Source organism: Macrobrachium nipponense, chromosome 13 (assembly GCF_015104395.2).
Source record: "Macrobrachium nipponense isolate FS-2020 chromosome 13, ASM1510439v2, whole genome shotgun sequence".
In the NCBI taxonomy this organism is placed as follows: domain Eukaryota; kingdom Metazoa; phylum Arthropoda; class Malacostraca; order Decapoda; family Palaemonidae; genus Macrobrachium; species Macrobrachium nipponense.
Genome location: NC_087206.1, coordinates 38055446 through 38070055, shown reverse-complemented (window position 1 = coordinate 38070055; position 14610 = coordinate 38055446). Strand labels below are relative to the sequence as shown.

The 14610-nt window shown below is 44.3% G+C and overlaps 2 protein-coding genes across 2 annotated transcripts in view; one reads left to right on the top strand and one right to left on the bottom strand.

Annotated features, from left to right (window-relative positions):
* Positions 1 to 14610, bottom strand: part of LOC135225750 (putative leucine-rich repeat-containing protein DDB_G0290503) — a 562436-nt gene that overhangs the window by 461883 nt on the left and 85943 nt on the right. The window lies entirely within an intron of this gene.
* LOC135225751 (eukaryotic translation initiation factor 3 subunit K-like) overlaps positions 1 to 14610 on the top strand; it is a 136320-nt gene that overhangs the window by 60835 nt on the left and 60875 nt on the right. The gene's annotated exons all lie outside the window — the stretch shown is intronic.

The following is a 14610-nucleotide window of genomic DNA, read 5'->3' as shown; positions in this document are numbered from 1 at the left end:
ACAATATGATACATGAATTCATAACGTGCGGACGTAAAATTTTTTTTTTTTTCAAAAATTCACTATAAATTGAAATATTGTGCTAGAGACTTCCCGTTTGTTGCAAAATGAAGATAATTGATTGACTATTACTAGACTGTAAGTGTTGTAGCATAACAATTGATGTTTTAGACCATTTCAATGTAGTTACAGTTGACTGAAGGTAGAATTTTTTCTATTTATCGTTTATATGAAAATATTTCAAAACTGATAAAAGCTACAACCATGGGTTGTTTTTTGTTGTATTTACATGAAATTGCGTACATTGTCATATATAAAACTTTATGTAACGGCTAATAAAAAACGGTGCAAACATTACGACAATCAGACGAAAAAATTGGATTTTTTCAGAAGAGTTACCGTGCAGAAGTAAGGAAAAAGTTTTATTCATAAATTCACCATAAATCAAAATATTGTGCTAGAGACTTCCAATTTGTTGCAAAATAAAGGTAAATGATTGAATATTACTAGAGACCAATGATGTGGAAAAAATCCAATATTCATATCATGATATACAAATTGAAAGAATCTATTGAGACTGATCTGATTTCCAAGTGGAAGGCATGTTAAAACTTCCTCTGGTAGGTCACAGGTGGAGGATGCTTACTTGATCTGTTGGATACCAGGGACCTTTCCAGGCCAGAGATCCAACCATTCACCTGGTCCAAAACACCTGCAAGACCAAATGCGTAACCTCTGCCTTCTACAAAATGTTGAAGGTGTCACCAACAGTGTATTTAGCAATATTATAAGCCTATAATTCATAACTTCATGGCCAAGTTTGCAAACTGGAAAGGAAAGGACATTTCTTCTTGACAAACGCATAAATTCTGTAACTGAGATACTGCTTATTAACCATTGATGGATGGGTCCACTCAGCATAAATATTATGCGCCACCAATTTGAAGGAATCGAGGCAGGAGAGTTTCCATTATTTCTATAGCCCATAAATTCCCTAACAGCAACTTTTAGACAGGCTAAAATCAAGAACCAGGCGGCATGAGCTAGTTGTGATCTTGACTTCAAGGGAGCAAGTACTGCCTCTCTCTCTCACATGACATCCTGTTATATATTTCCTCATAAATATACCCAGGGGTTGCTGTTGGTTTTAGTTCTTATCTTTTATGATAGTAGGTCAAGTTATAATATGTTATTGTCATGATACAATAAAGTTTTATGCATACTTACCTGGCAGATATATACTTAGCTATAGACTCCGTCGTCCCAGATAGAAATTCGAATTTCGCGGCACACTCTACAGGTAGGTCAGGTGATCTACCGCCCCGCCACTGGTGGCGGGAATAGGAATCATTCCCGTTTTCTAAGACAGATTTTCTCTTCCACCTGTCTCCTGAGGGAGGTCGGGTGGGTGGGCCATTAACCGTATATATCTGCCAGGTAAGTATGCATAAAACTTTATGTATCATGACAATAACATTTTTATGCATTCAAACTTACCTGTCAGATATATACTTAGCTGATTGGCACCTTTGGCGGAGGGTAAGAGACAGCTAATTTACTGAAATAGACAGGAAACAACATATGTTGTAGGTAATAAAAATAAAAAACCTTGATTCCTACCTGTGTTAGCGAAAGACTTTATGGCTACTGCCTAGGAGCCTGTATCGCTTCAAGAGCCTCAGCGAGGTAGTGACCTCATGCTAAGAGTTCTTGATGGTCTGTTACAGGGGTCTTACCCACTTACGCGACAGAACCTTAGGATCTTTGTCAATGGGGTCCTATCCACTTACATGACAAAACACCTTGCCTATTGGCATGATCATAGAGCACAACACTAATCCCGATCACCTGATCCTAATTGGGGTTAGTACTAAGATTGAAAAGAGTCATCCCCGAACATCCTTTCAAGCAACCCACAACTCAACAACAATATTACAAATAATCATTAAAAACATAAAAACAAAATTAAGGATCAGCGTGTGCTCCATTTCCCAGCATAGTATCCGCTGATACATAAGGTCCAAGAGAAAAACATTTATCGTATGTTACTCTAACATCCTTTAAATAGTGGGATGCAAATACTGAATTGCACCTCCAATAAGTTGCTGCTAAAATTGTTTCTCATGGACATATACTTAGTGAAAGAAAGGGAAGTTGCCACAGCCCGGACTTCGTGAGCTTTTACTCTCAGCAGCTTTAAAGAGTTCTCTTGGCAATTCTGTGAGCTTCGGTAATCACATTTCTGACAAAGAACGCCAGCTGCGTTCTTTTGACATATAAGTCTTTTGTGTTTGGGGTTTCTTACCGAAACACCAAAGACTTTGTCGGACATTCCCTGAAAGCTGTATCTTCTTTTCCTTTAAAATGGTTATTGTTAATATTAAATACAATTAAGTTTGTTCATACTTACCTGGCGATATATATATAGCTGTATTTTCTGAAGTCCGACAGAATTTAAAAATTCGCTGCACACGCAGTGGGCGGCCAGGTGGTAGTACCCATTCCTGCCGTGGGAGGCGGATATCAGGAACTATTCCCATTTTCTATTCATATTTTATCAGTGCCACTGTCTCCTGAGGGGAGGTGGTGGGCACTTTAATTATATATATCATGCCAGGTAAGTATGAACAAACTTAGTTGTATTATAACAATAACATTTTGTTCGTGAAACTTACCTGACAGATATATATATAGCTGAATCCCACCTTCGGATGGTGGGGGGAAGAGACAGAATAGGATTTTTTGGGAAACTAAATTAAGTAGATGATATACATCTTAGTTCCTCACCTGTTAGCATAGCGACTTCGTGATTACTGTCACCAAAGTCTGCTTCTGCGTTACTAGAGTTGCCAGCGAGGTAGAGACCTGTAATGCTGGTGTGCTCTAAATGATCTGTCAACGGGGAACGGGGCGTGACCACAATGTGACTAGACCATACGACCATACTTTCTGAGGGCAACGAAGCTAAAACCACCACCTGACCTAACCTATCAAAGTTAGTTCCATAACTTCTAGGCTAAAGAAAAGGAACGCGCCTCAAGCGACCAACCCTTCAAAGTTAAAAGCACACTATCCCTTTTTATTTTTCATTAGGATAGGATTCGTGTTGCTTCCTGCCCCCAATAATATATCTACGGATATGTATGTCTCTAGCGACTTACGGATCTGAAATGTCGTCTCACATCCCGTCGGGAGTGTGAAGCGAACACAGAGTTGCTTCGCTAAAGCGTGGCACTCAGGATGTTACTGAGTGTCACGCTCTGTTGAAATGCTTCCGAGGCCGCGCCCTCACCTCTTGAGCATTCATATTAAGAAAAAATCTCCAAATCTTTATGCAAACATAATGAATGAGACCTCTTAAAAGAACTCTTGGCTATAATGCCAGGGTGCTCTTGGACATGAACCAGTCTGTCTTTTTACGGAACCCCGCAGATTGTCGGGATTTGTGAAGCGAACACAGAGTTGCTTCGCTAAAGCGTGGCACTCAGGATGTTACTGACTGTCATGCTCTGTTGAAATGCTTCCGAGGCCGCGCCCTCACCTCTTGAGCATTCATATTAAGAAAAAATCTCAAATCTTTATGAAACACAATGAATGAGACCTCTTAAAAGAACTCCTTGGCTATAATGCCAGGGTGTTTTTGGACATGAACCAGTCTGGTCTTTTTGACGGAACACCGCAGATTGTCCGTTGACCTTGACTTTCTATAGTTTTATCAAGATAAAACTTGAGAGACCCTACAGGGCACAGGACTCTCTAATGCCCCTGGGTTGCCCAATAATTTGTGCCATACCCTTGGTCTCCAAGCCTTCGGGTCAAGGGTTAGACAGGTTTTCGTTCTTATCAAGAACGGAATGCTTAGAGGACAGACCGCATTATGTCTTTAAAGCCAAAACCTCTGATGATGGCTAAAACCTCACTAACCCTCTTTGCCGTGGCTAGAGCGGTTAGAATATTAGCCTTTCTGGTTACGTGTATTAAGTTCGCAGAAAGGATGGGTTCGAATTGCTTTTTGTGGCATCAGAAGAAAACTCAGACTACGTCTAAGTTCCATGTCGGAACCTTTGATCCTAGAATTTTAAGATCTCCACAGACCTCAAAAGATCGTGAAGCTTTGTTGTTTGACAGAACCGAATCTCTGAGCCTAGAGGCCGTCAACAACATATTTGCATATTCTACAATAGTTAGGACTTCTAGCTTATCTCATACTTCAGACGGGAAAGATAGAACCATAAGGAACTTAACAGAGGTCGGGTGGGAGGAACAGTCATTTCCCTTCACTATCTCCAGAAACGGCCTCCTCCGATTGAACACTGAAAATAGGCAGCACTGCTTTGCCTTGGCCAAGAGGCTGCCATTACTCTTGAAGATCTTATCGCTCTGTACCGTTGAAGACGAAGGTAGATATTGAATGCAACCTACGTCTTCACAGACAAATCGAGATAAGGATTCTCAAGATTCTGAACCTGTGCCTACCAATGACTGAAAACACTAACCGCTATTTCATTGCTGTCGGTGAGAAGTCGTAGTTGCAATGAAAGCGGGGCGTTCTTCAGTAATGAAAAACACAGGGGAAAGCTGCCTGAAGAACTGCTTCTCATGGGCTGAACATTTGGAAGTAGAGCTGTCAGGTCGGAGAGTAGGCGATGTTCTTTTGACATATCTGTTAATTCGGGATTGAACAATGAACAATTGCTACACCTACGAATATGAGATATTTAAAGACAAACCAGATGTCTGCAAAATCATTCGCATTATCGCAGTGCGATGCAGCGCGGGAGACTTGTACAGACTTCTGTTACCGTGCGAATTAAACAGAAAGATGAAAGAGTCTAAGAGATATCTCTGTTGAAAAATTCTCGCAATATCGAAGGCGATGAGGAATCTATCGTCACAGCAGTAGATGTTCCTTCATAATTGCGAGAAACCCCGTTAATCAGAGACTTAAGTCCATGATTGTTGGGCAGAGATACGGTTCGGTAGTCAATCAAAGCAGGAGAGAGAGAGAGACTAATCAATAACCGTGCATCTCGGAGGCCCAGCTGATACTGAGCTGGTATCAGGCAGTTCAATACGCAGTAGCTGAGCTTGAGCTCCGCTGACTCGTCATCCTGAGTTGCCAGGTAATCCATATTCCACAAAGGAATGCGTTCGGCTAGAACCAGAGCATAAAAGATATGCTCGAGCAATTATATTTAGGCGAAACGAATTTCGATAAATATAAAAGTTGAAATGGTGTTTGTCGTGACCAAAACCATAACGGTATATAAAATTGAAACAAACTCCTGGGAGGTTGCAGGCAACCCAGAGTTGCAGTTCAATTAGAATACTTCTCGTCTAAGTCGCAATCCGTAGAATAACTAGGATATGCGCCTACCCCTCAGGACATTCAACTGCTTAGTAGAATCAGTCGCGAGGTTAATATACGTAGTATATTTATAGGATTCTGAACAACGATCTCAATCCTAAATTCTTTCCTTCAAGAAAACAAAATAAGGATTGGAGATCGACCACCTTCGATCTCTATCAAAGAGAGTGAAGGAGAAGGCTTCCTCGAAGGAAAGCTTCAATGGTGAACAGAATACTAACTGCCTGAGTTGCCAGCTACTCCCTTTACGAAGGAATAGGTATGATATCGAGCAAAAGGAAACTCTCAAGCAGGTCTATTTAAACGAAAACAGAATTCGCTAAAAAACAGAAGCTGAGTCGGTGTTGTCGTAACAATACCTGAAGAGTTGTTCTTACTCCACCCGAAAAACTCTTGGAAGGTTGGGAATTTTGGGAGTGTCAAATAAATACATTAGAACAACAGTTCTTTCGGCTTCTATCCGCAGAGGTAAATACGATATGCGTATATGACTTGACTCATGCGTTAGCAAAATGACGCAAAGATAAACTACGTAAGTATTGTAGTAATTTGAACATCGAATTCTACTGACTACATCTTTCCTCGATGAGGAAGAGAGAAAGAAAGGAAAACGACTGTCCACGCTCTAATGAATGAGGCTTTTTAAAAGAACTCCTTGACTCTTTGCCAAGACTCTTTTCCAAGAAAAGGGAGTAATATTCGAATAGAGATCATCAAGAGAGAACCGAGGATCGAAAAGGACCGTTCAATGTTCTTATGATATTGGACATAAGACTTCCTGGATCTAGTCTACAAGTCTTTTTCTTACTCCCCGGATGAGCCTCTGAAAATGAATGAGAGCTCTTCCGAAATTTGTTAACGAGTTTATCCGCTTAAACGATAAAAAACGTTAAAATCTATGTCAATGAGAACTACCCCATTTATGAGGGGTCCCCCACTTAAATGACAAAACGTTAGTATCTTGACAATGGGGAAAACGTCCTTACTTGACAAAACTATTAGCACTTTGCTAATAGGGGGAAAAACCCTTTAACATGACCGAAAGTCACCAGGAATCCGAGTATATAATCTTCCAGATTCTCAGAGAAATCGATGAAGAGGAAAGAGGGATCGAAGAAAAAATTCGGGTATGTCTCTCCGCTAACTCGAATCCTTTTTTCTGTAAAGGAATGTCCTGTGGAGAGTCCTGAAAAAACCTCGTCTTGACGAGCGTTTATAAAGCGTCTTAAGTCCTAAGAAAACGTCTGTGAACAGCAAATAAGACGCCTTTACTCTCGCAAAGCGTCCTGCCGAGCTTCCACCGAAGCGTCCTGGCGAATGTCCACAAAAGCGTCCTGCTGAGCGTCCTCAAAAGCGTCCTGCTGAGCGTCCTCAAAAGCGTCCTGCTGAGCGTCCTCAAAAAACGTCCTGCTTAGCTACGAGCGTGTCTGAGCAGAGAACACCAAGTCTTCTGAACGACGTTTCAGAGAGGAACTCGTTGAGCGCCCTGATGCATGCAAGGCCGGGCCGCCAAGAGGCGTCCTGGCGAGCGACCTTTCCAACATCTCAATGTTACGACGAACCGCGTTTGCATATGACGTTGAATATTTTCAAGGGACGTCCTCATGCGAGTCTCCATGGAGAGCCGCACGCTGCTCCTGAAGTGTTGTGAACACTAAAGGAAGACGTATGGCTTTCGTCTTCAAGACGGGCCTTAAAGACCTTCATACCTTCTTACAAAGACAGTGGCCGCCTGTGCGACAACTTGCGTCTTAGTAATGCAAAAGACCATCTCCAGAAACGCACTCAGCAAAGGAACGCCGAGCGTCCGAAAGACACCCTCGCAAGGTGCTTGCCGAGCGTCCTGGAGAATGTCTCCACTATAGGACGTCGAGCACCTCCAAAAACTTCTTCACGTCTAAATTGCCCTTCTTATGCCGAACCAGAGACATAAGTTGTTTGACTGTGCAAAGCAGCTTGCCGGACGTCAAACTTATCAGCTTGCTTTTTCGAAGTAAAGCGAACGTTACATAACGTATACGGAGCGCCATTAGGAGAGGAGACGAATACTGAGTTGCTCCTCCAAAAGGTGGAATCTAGAATGTCCTTGATTACCAAATCCTTTTGGAATGCTAGCGAGTTGAAACAGCTCTAACTTCATGAGCGTTCACTCGCAGGAGGCTCAAATCACTCTTCTGGCAAGATGAATGAGCCTCCTTAATATTTCCCTTAGGAAAAGAGCCAGTGCATTCTTCGAAAAGGGTAATGTGGTCTCTTCCTGAGCACCATACATTACCCGAAGGACCTCTTACTTCCTTCGTTTATGTAAATATAACTCGAGAGCCCTGACAGGGCACAGGACTCTTTCATCCTCTCGAGACGATAGAGAGAGGACGTGAAGCGTCCCTCTTCTCTAAAGCTTCTTTAGGGGGCGCGAGTCCTTCCGAGAGCTCCAACCCCTGTGTGGGGAGGACGCCTCGGAGGACGAGAAGCAATCCTTCAACGATTCGTTGCACGTGCTCCGATCTTCAGGCAGCCTGGGAAGCGACAACAGGACCTGCCGAAAGGAAGCCAGATCAGCATGAAAAACCCGTAACCTTCCTTCGGCTTTTGACATGCCCTCTCCCTGGTTTCCTGGGAGTCCGACAGAGGTCTAGGCCTAGAGGCATTATGGGGCCGATCTGACGTTCCCTCCTAACGAGAGAGAGGACGTGAAGCGTCCTTTCTCTAAAAGCTTCTTAGAGGGCGCGAGTCCTTCGAGAGCTCCAACCCTTGCGCGCGGGGAGGACGCCTCGAGGACGTTTAGCAGCCTGGGAAGCGTCAACAGGTTCTGCCGAAGGGACGCCAGATCGGTGGGGAGCCCCCGTAACCCTCTTGCGGCTTTCGACATGCCCTCTCCCAGAGTCCTGGGAGTCCGACAGAGGTCCAGGCCTAGAGGCATTATGGGGCCGATCTGACGCCCCCTCCACAACACAAGGGGCACTACACTTCACAACATGATTGGAGAGCGAGCACTTTAGTCTAAGAATACTTGATGTAATCCTCTAGCAGACACTTCTTCTAGGCCCGTAAGCCATACCACAGGGTTAGGCAAATAAAATCTACAGGAGGTTAGAAGGTTCATTATTTCTAACTTCTGTTTACCTTTCTATAGTTTTATCAAGATAATGTGGAGGAAAACTCCTGATTCTAACACGCTCTAAAATGCGTACATGAATCCTCCTCCTTCCGTAATGAGTCACACATTACACTAATTACATTGAACTAATGCAAAGAAAACATGTAAACGTCATATATATAAAGCGAGTGTCTACCGAAAGTTCCGGTAGCCTCACCTTACCATGCAGACAACAAAGTCTGAAAACTAGGATAACTAAAGCTTCAGACATAAAATGCAATGAAAACATTTACGATAGCGTATGCCTAGCCACCAAATCCAAGTTAATAATCGAAAGAATAATTAGGATACTTAAGCGGCTAATGAAGTTTTCAAAATCCTAGGCGGAGGTCTGTAAACAGTTGTTTACCGACCGGCGACAGAAAAAATATGAATAGAAAAAGGGGAATAGTTCCTGATATCCGCCTCCCACGGCGGGAATGGGTACTACCACCTGGCCGCCCACTGCGTGTGCCGCGAATTTTTAAATTCTGTAGGACTTCAGAAAATACAGCTATATATATCTGTCAGGTAAGTTTCATGAACAAATAGAATATTAAGGTCCTGACTGGGCAAAAGAAAGGGAACCGATCCAACTCTCTAACCCCTAACTAGAGAAGAGAGTCCCTTGACTTCAAAAACTCTAGGCCCAAAATGTTTAGAAGGGTTTTCATCTTTGCTAGGAATAGATCCTGGAAAGAAATAACAGATGAGTCTTTTTTTTTTTAAATCCCACCCGAGGGGAGTCCAAAGCATGTAATTCACTGATCCTCTTAGCAGTTGCGAGGGCCAACAGGAATATGCATTTACTAGTAAGATCTCTGAATGGGATTTTATATGGAGGTTCGAACCTGTCCGAAATCAAGAATTTTAGGACTACGTCAAGGTTCCAACTCGGGGGAATAGAAGATCTCAATTTAGTAGTCTCGAAAGACCTGATGAGATCATGAAGATCCTTATTATTTTCCAGATTCAGTCCTCTTGTTTCTAAAAACAGCTGAGAGCATGCTCTTATATCCCTTGATAGTGGATACGGCCAATTCGACTCTTCTCTTAAGAAGAGGAGAAAAATCCCCGATTTGGTCACAGAGGTATTGGAAGAGGACAGCTTCTTCGACCTACACCATCTACGGAAAACTTCCCACTTCGATTGGTAGACCCGCAAGGTAGAGGCTCTGCGGGCTCTAGCAATTGCAGTTGCCACTTTCTTGAAAAGCCTCTCGCTCTGACCAGCCTTTCGATAGTCGAAAGGCAGTCAGGGAGAGACTTTGGATGTTTTTGTGGAACCTCTCGAAGTGGGGTTGTCTGAGCAGATCTGTCCCTGTTTCGGTAGAGAATCTGGGGGAAGTCCCACCGTCCATTCCAGTACCTCGTGTGAACCAGTTTTTTTCGGGGAAGGCCAGAAGGGAGCAATTAGAATTAGTCTTGTTCCCTCCGATTTGCCACAAACTTTCTTAGTACTTCCCAGCCCCCAGCAATTTGAATGGGGAAGGCGTAGGCGGTCTATGCCTGACCAATCCATGAGGAAAGCATCGATCGCCGTGGCTCTGGGATCTTCTTCCAGAGAGTCAAGGAAGTAATTGTCCTATATTCCTTGGAGAGGAAACGTGGCAAACAGGTCGATCTGGGGTCTTCCCCAGAGGGACCACATTTGTCTGCAGACTTCTGAGTGGAGCATCCACTCTGTCAGGAGTACCTGGTTCTTTCTGCTCAACCTGTCTGCCCTTAGGTTTTTACCACCCTTAAACAAACCTTGTCCGCAGAATTATGCCCTGTTCTCTGTCCAGGTTAATAGATCTCTCGCTATTTCGTACAGTGAGAAAGAGTGAGTGCCTCCTTGATTCCGGAATGTAAAGCCAGAGCTGTGGTATTGTCGGAATTGACTTGAACTACCACTCCTCTGACTTCCGCTTCGAAGTATTCCAGGGCTAGATGAATCGCCAGGAGTTCCTTCGCATTGATATGCAGTGTAGCCTGTTCTTTGGTCCAGGTACCCGCCACTTCCTTTGGACCCAGTGTTGCTCCCCAACCTGTTTCCAAGGCATCGGAAAACAACACTCGGTGAGGGTTCCGAATCAAGAGGGACACCCCTTCGTTGTTTGTTAATGGGGTTAACCACCACTTCAGGTTGGATTTTATCCCCTGTTGAATGGGAAAACAGTCTGACAAGTCTCCTGTCTTTTGACTCCTCATTTGTCTGAGATAAAACTGCAGAGGTCTGAGATTTAATCTCCCGGAGGGAAGGGAATGGAACTGCTCGTAACGAGGAAAGGGTGCCCAGCAGGACTAAGCCATTCCCTCACCGAGGTCCGTTCTTTCCCTAGGAAGTTCGAGATTTTTTCTAAGCCATCGAGCAATTCTCTCTTGTGATGGAAACGCTTGAAAACCCCGAGAATCCATCTGTATCCCCAGATAGACTATGTTCTGTCTGGGGATCAATTGTGATTTCTCGAGGTTCACGAGTAGTCCCAGAGATTTTGTCAAATCCAAAGTCTTCTCCAAGTCCTTCAAGCACTGAAGTTCCGATTTTGCTCTTATTAGCCAATCGTCTAGATAAAGGGATACATTTATCCCTTCTAGATGTAGCCATCTCGCAACATTCGTCATTAGTCTCGTGAACACTTGAGGGGCCGTAGACAGGCCGAAGCATAGGGCTCTGAATTGGAATACTTTTCCCTGCATCATGAATAGGAGATATTTCTTCGATGATGGATGCAGGGGGACATGAAAGTAAGCATCCTGTAGATCTAAGGAGACCATCCAATCTCCTGGACGAAGAGCCACAAGAACCGATTTTGATGTTTCCATAGAGAACTTGTGTTCTCTACAAATCGGTTCAATGCGCTCACATCCAGGACCGGTCTTCACCCTCCGAGGATTTCAAAACCAGAAAAAGACGGTTGTAGAATCCTCGGAATGCGGATCCCGAACCAATTCCATGGCCTCCTTTTGCAACATCTGTTCTATCAGTTGCAATAATGCTTCTTTCTGGCAGGGTCCCTGTATTGGGCTGACAGTTCCCTCGGGATCGTGTCAAGGGAGGCCTGTCTCGAAAGGGGATATATATCCCTTCGTTACCACTGAAAGGGACCATCTTTCTGCCTCTCTCAGAGTCCATTCTTCGGAAAATTTCCGAAGTCTGGCTTCTACCGGTGCTTGAAGGACGTGTCTCATTTTGTTTTTCTTGATAGGTCTGAAGGAAGACCTACCTCTCTTCTGTACCTCTCTCTTAAAGGAGGGTCTGGAAGAGGAGCTCCCTCGAAAGGGCTGTTGAGGAGTACGATTCTCTCTCTTTACAGGAACCGAAGTCCTTGATTTCTTTGCAGATTGGGCCAAGAGATCTTGGCGTGCCTTTTCTGTCAAAGAATGAGATATGTCCTTCACTAGTTGTGCAGGAAAACAATTGGTCCGAAAGAGGAGCATAAGAAGAGTGACCTCTGAATAGGAGTAACGGCTTTTCCGTCAGAAAAGGAACTAAATAAGACTCTCTTCTTCAGAATTCCAGTTCCAAAAAGCGAGGCCACCTCTTCTGATCCATCTTGAACCGCTTTGTCCATGCAGGACAGTACACTATAAAGGACTTCTGGGCTAAGAGATTCATTCTCTTGAGTCTTCTTAGCCAACACCCAAGGGACCAGTCTAAGAAGTTAAAACTTCTAAGACATTAAACAATCCCTTGAGGAGATGGTCCATCTCAGAAGTCCCCATGTGATCTTTGCCGATGACAAGGCTTGTCTCCTTGAAGAATCCACCAGATTCGAAAAATCTGCTTCGGCAGTGGTAGGGAGAGCTAGAACCAGTGATTCGCCCGTCTCGTACCAGATTCCCTTCTTTCCTGATAGTTTGGAAGGAGGGCAGGCAAAGACTGTCTTCCCCGCCTTCTCCTTGTGGATTTAAACCAATTTCCTACGAATCGGAGAGCCTTATTCATGGAAATGGGTTGGCTTCATCTTAATGAAAGATGATGACTTCGAGACCTTAGTACTTGTAAACAAAGACCTCAGAGAAGGAGGGGCAGTAGGGCTTAGAGTCCCCAAACTCTTGAAGTAAGAGGGCTGCCAGAGCCTTGTAATCTGACAAGCCTGGAGCCGAGTGATCTTCCGAGTCCGAAACTTCTTTCAAATCCAATTCCGAAGAGGATTGTTTATTTTCAATAGGAGACAGGTCTCTAGCAACATCTGCCCCACTCTCGCAAGAACGACGACCGCCTGTGCGGCAACTTGCGTCCCTACGAGAGATAGGTTGATCCAGCAACACGACCTTATCCTTCTCCTGGCAAGAGCGACGGCCGCCTGAGCGGCACCTTTCTCTCCTGTCAGAGGAAGGATGTCCTCTCCTATCGCTTTCACGGAGCCACCCCATATCCTGACAAGGGCTACGGCCGCCTGTGCGGCACCTAGAGTCCCCGTCAGGTAAAGGCTTATCCTTCCGAAAGCTAGACAAAATCCTCCTGGCATAACTGTCTTTTGGAAGAAGTCCGTACTTCTGGCGCCTGGATGGTGCTTCTGGCTCATTGCGCTCGGTTGCGCTTCTGGCTCATTGCGCCAGGTTGGGGCGTCTCGTGGCTCCTTGCGCCAGACTGGCGCTTCTGGCGCATTTTCGGCAGGGTGGCGCTTCTGGCTCATATGGAGCTTTCTGGCGCATTTGGCGCATTTGCGCCAGGTGGCGCTTTTGGCGCATTCTTCATACTCATCCGAGTAGAATCCGCAACTTTTACGTTCGATTCTTCTTTCCTTTCCTTCGTTCTCTTTATCGGAAGGAAAGAGTCCTTTTTTCTGGGAGTCTCCTTCGTAAAAACTCCTACTAAAGCGGAGAGCTGCTCCTGTACATTTAGTAGAATTTTCGCAGCAGCATTCTCTTTTTCCTTTCCCGATTCAGGTGAAGGAGGTCTAGAAGAGGAAGGGGACTCCGATTTGCGTTTTGGAATTAATTTGCTTTTCTTCCTTTCACATGGAGATTCCATCGGAGAAAAGCTCAGGGCTTGAATTCAAAGTGGAGCCTTCCAACTCCTTTTAAGGGGCGTGACAGTTCATCAGAGCTCCAGCCCCTTACATTAGGTGAAGAATCTGAAGACGAAAAACACTGTTTTAGGATGCTTTTTCGGTAGCGATCCTTGGCAGTTCGGGTCGTCACAGAATCTGCCGAGGGGACGCCTGATCGGTGGGGATTCTCCATAACCTCCGTAAGGCTTTTTTGACATTCCTTCTCCTCTGGGCCTGTGAGCTTGGAAGAGGTCTAGCCTGGGAGCGAGATTGAAGCCGATCAGAACGCACCCTCCACTGCACTAGGGACACTTAAATCACTATCACTGTGCTTACCTTGTAACGTTAGCATTTGACGTTCCATCCTTTGCAGTGCAGCTTTAAGATCTGCAATTTCCGTTGCTGGATTTGCAGTCTTAGTACAAGAGGAAGAAGATACAGGTTTAGGGTTAGGTGTTAATTTAATAGACTCGTTAGAACGAGACCTACTTACGCTTCTGGAGGAAGCCTTCCTAGCCCTATCCATATCCAATTTCCTTAAATAGGAATTTAAATTCTTCAATTCTTCCTCATTCAAACCTACACATTCATCACAGGTGTTAGATATTGAGCATTCATTCATTCTACACCCCATTACAAACTGTGTGAGGGATCTACCGAAGCTTTCGGTAGCCTCACCATGCATCCCTCATTTACACACTGTCTTCTAACCGTAAAGCTAGAATCTGACATTATGAGAAAAATCCAAAAAACCAAGTCCAAATAACAGTCCACGAAAGAGTATGCCAAACCAAAGATCCAATACGTCACCAAAATAACCGGCTTAGAAGATCAATAGCGATGAAAAAACACGAAATCAAATAAGGAGTAACAACAACAATGTTGCTGTCACGGCCGATAGAGAAAATAGTCTTAGAAAACGGGAATGATTCCTATTCCCCGCCACCAGCGCGGGGCGGTAGATCACCTGACCTACCTGTAGTGTGTGCCGCGAAATTCGAATTTCTATCGGGGACGACGGAGTCTATAGCTAAGCATATATCTGACAGGTAAGTTGAATGCATAAAATGTAATTTTGCAAAGAAATATTAAAAAAGACAAGTATAATCCAAAAAAGTTACTAC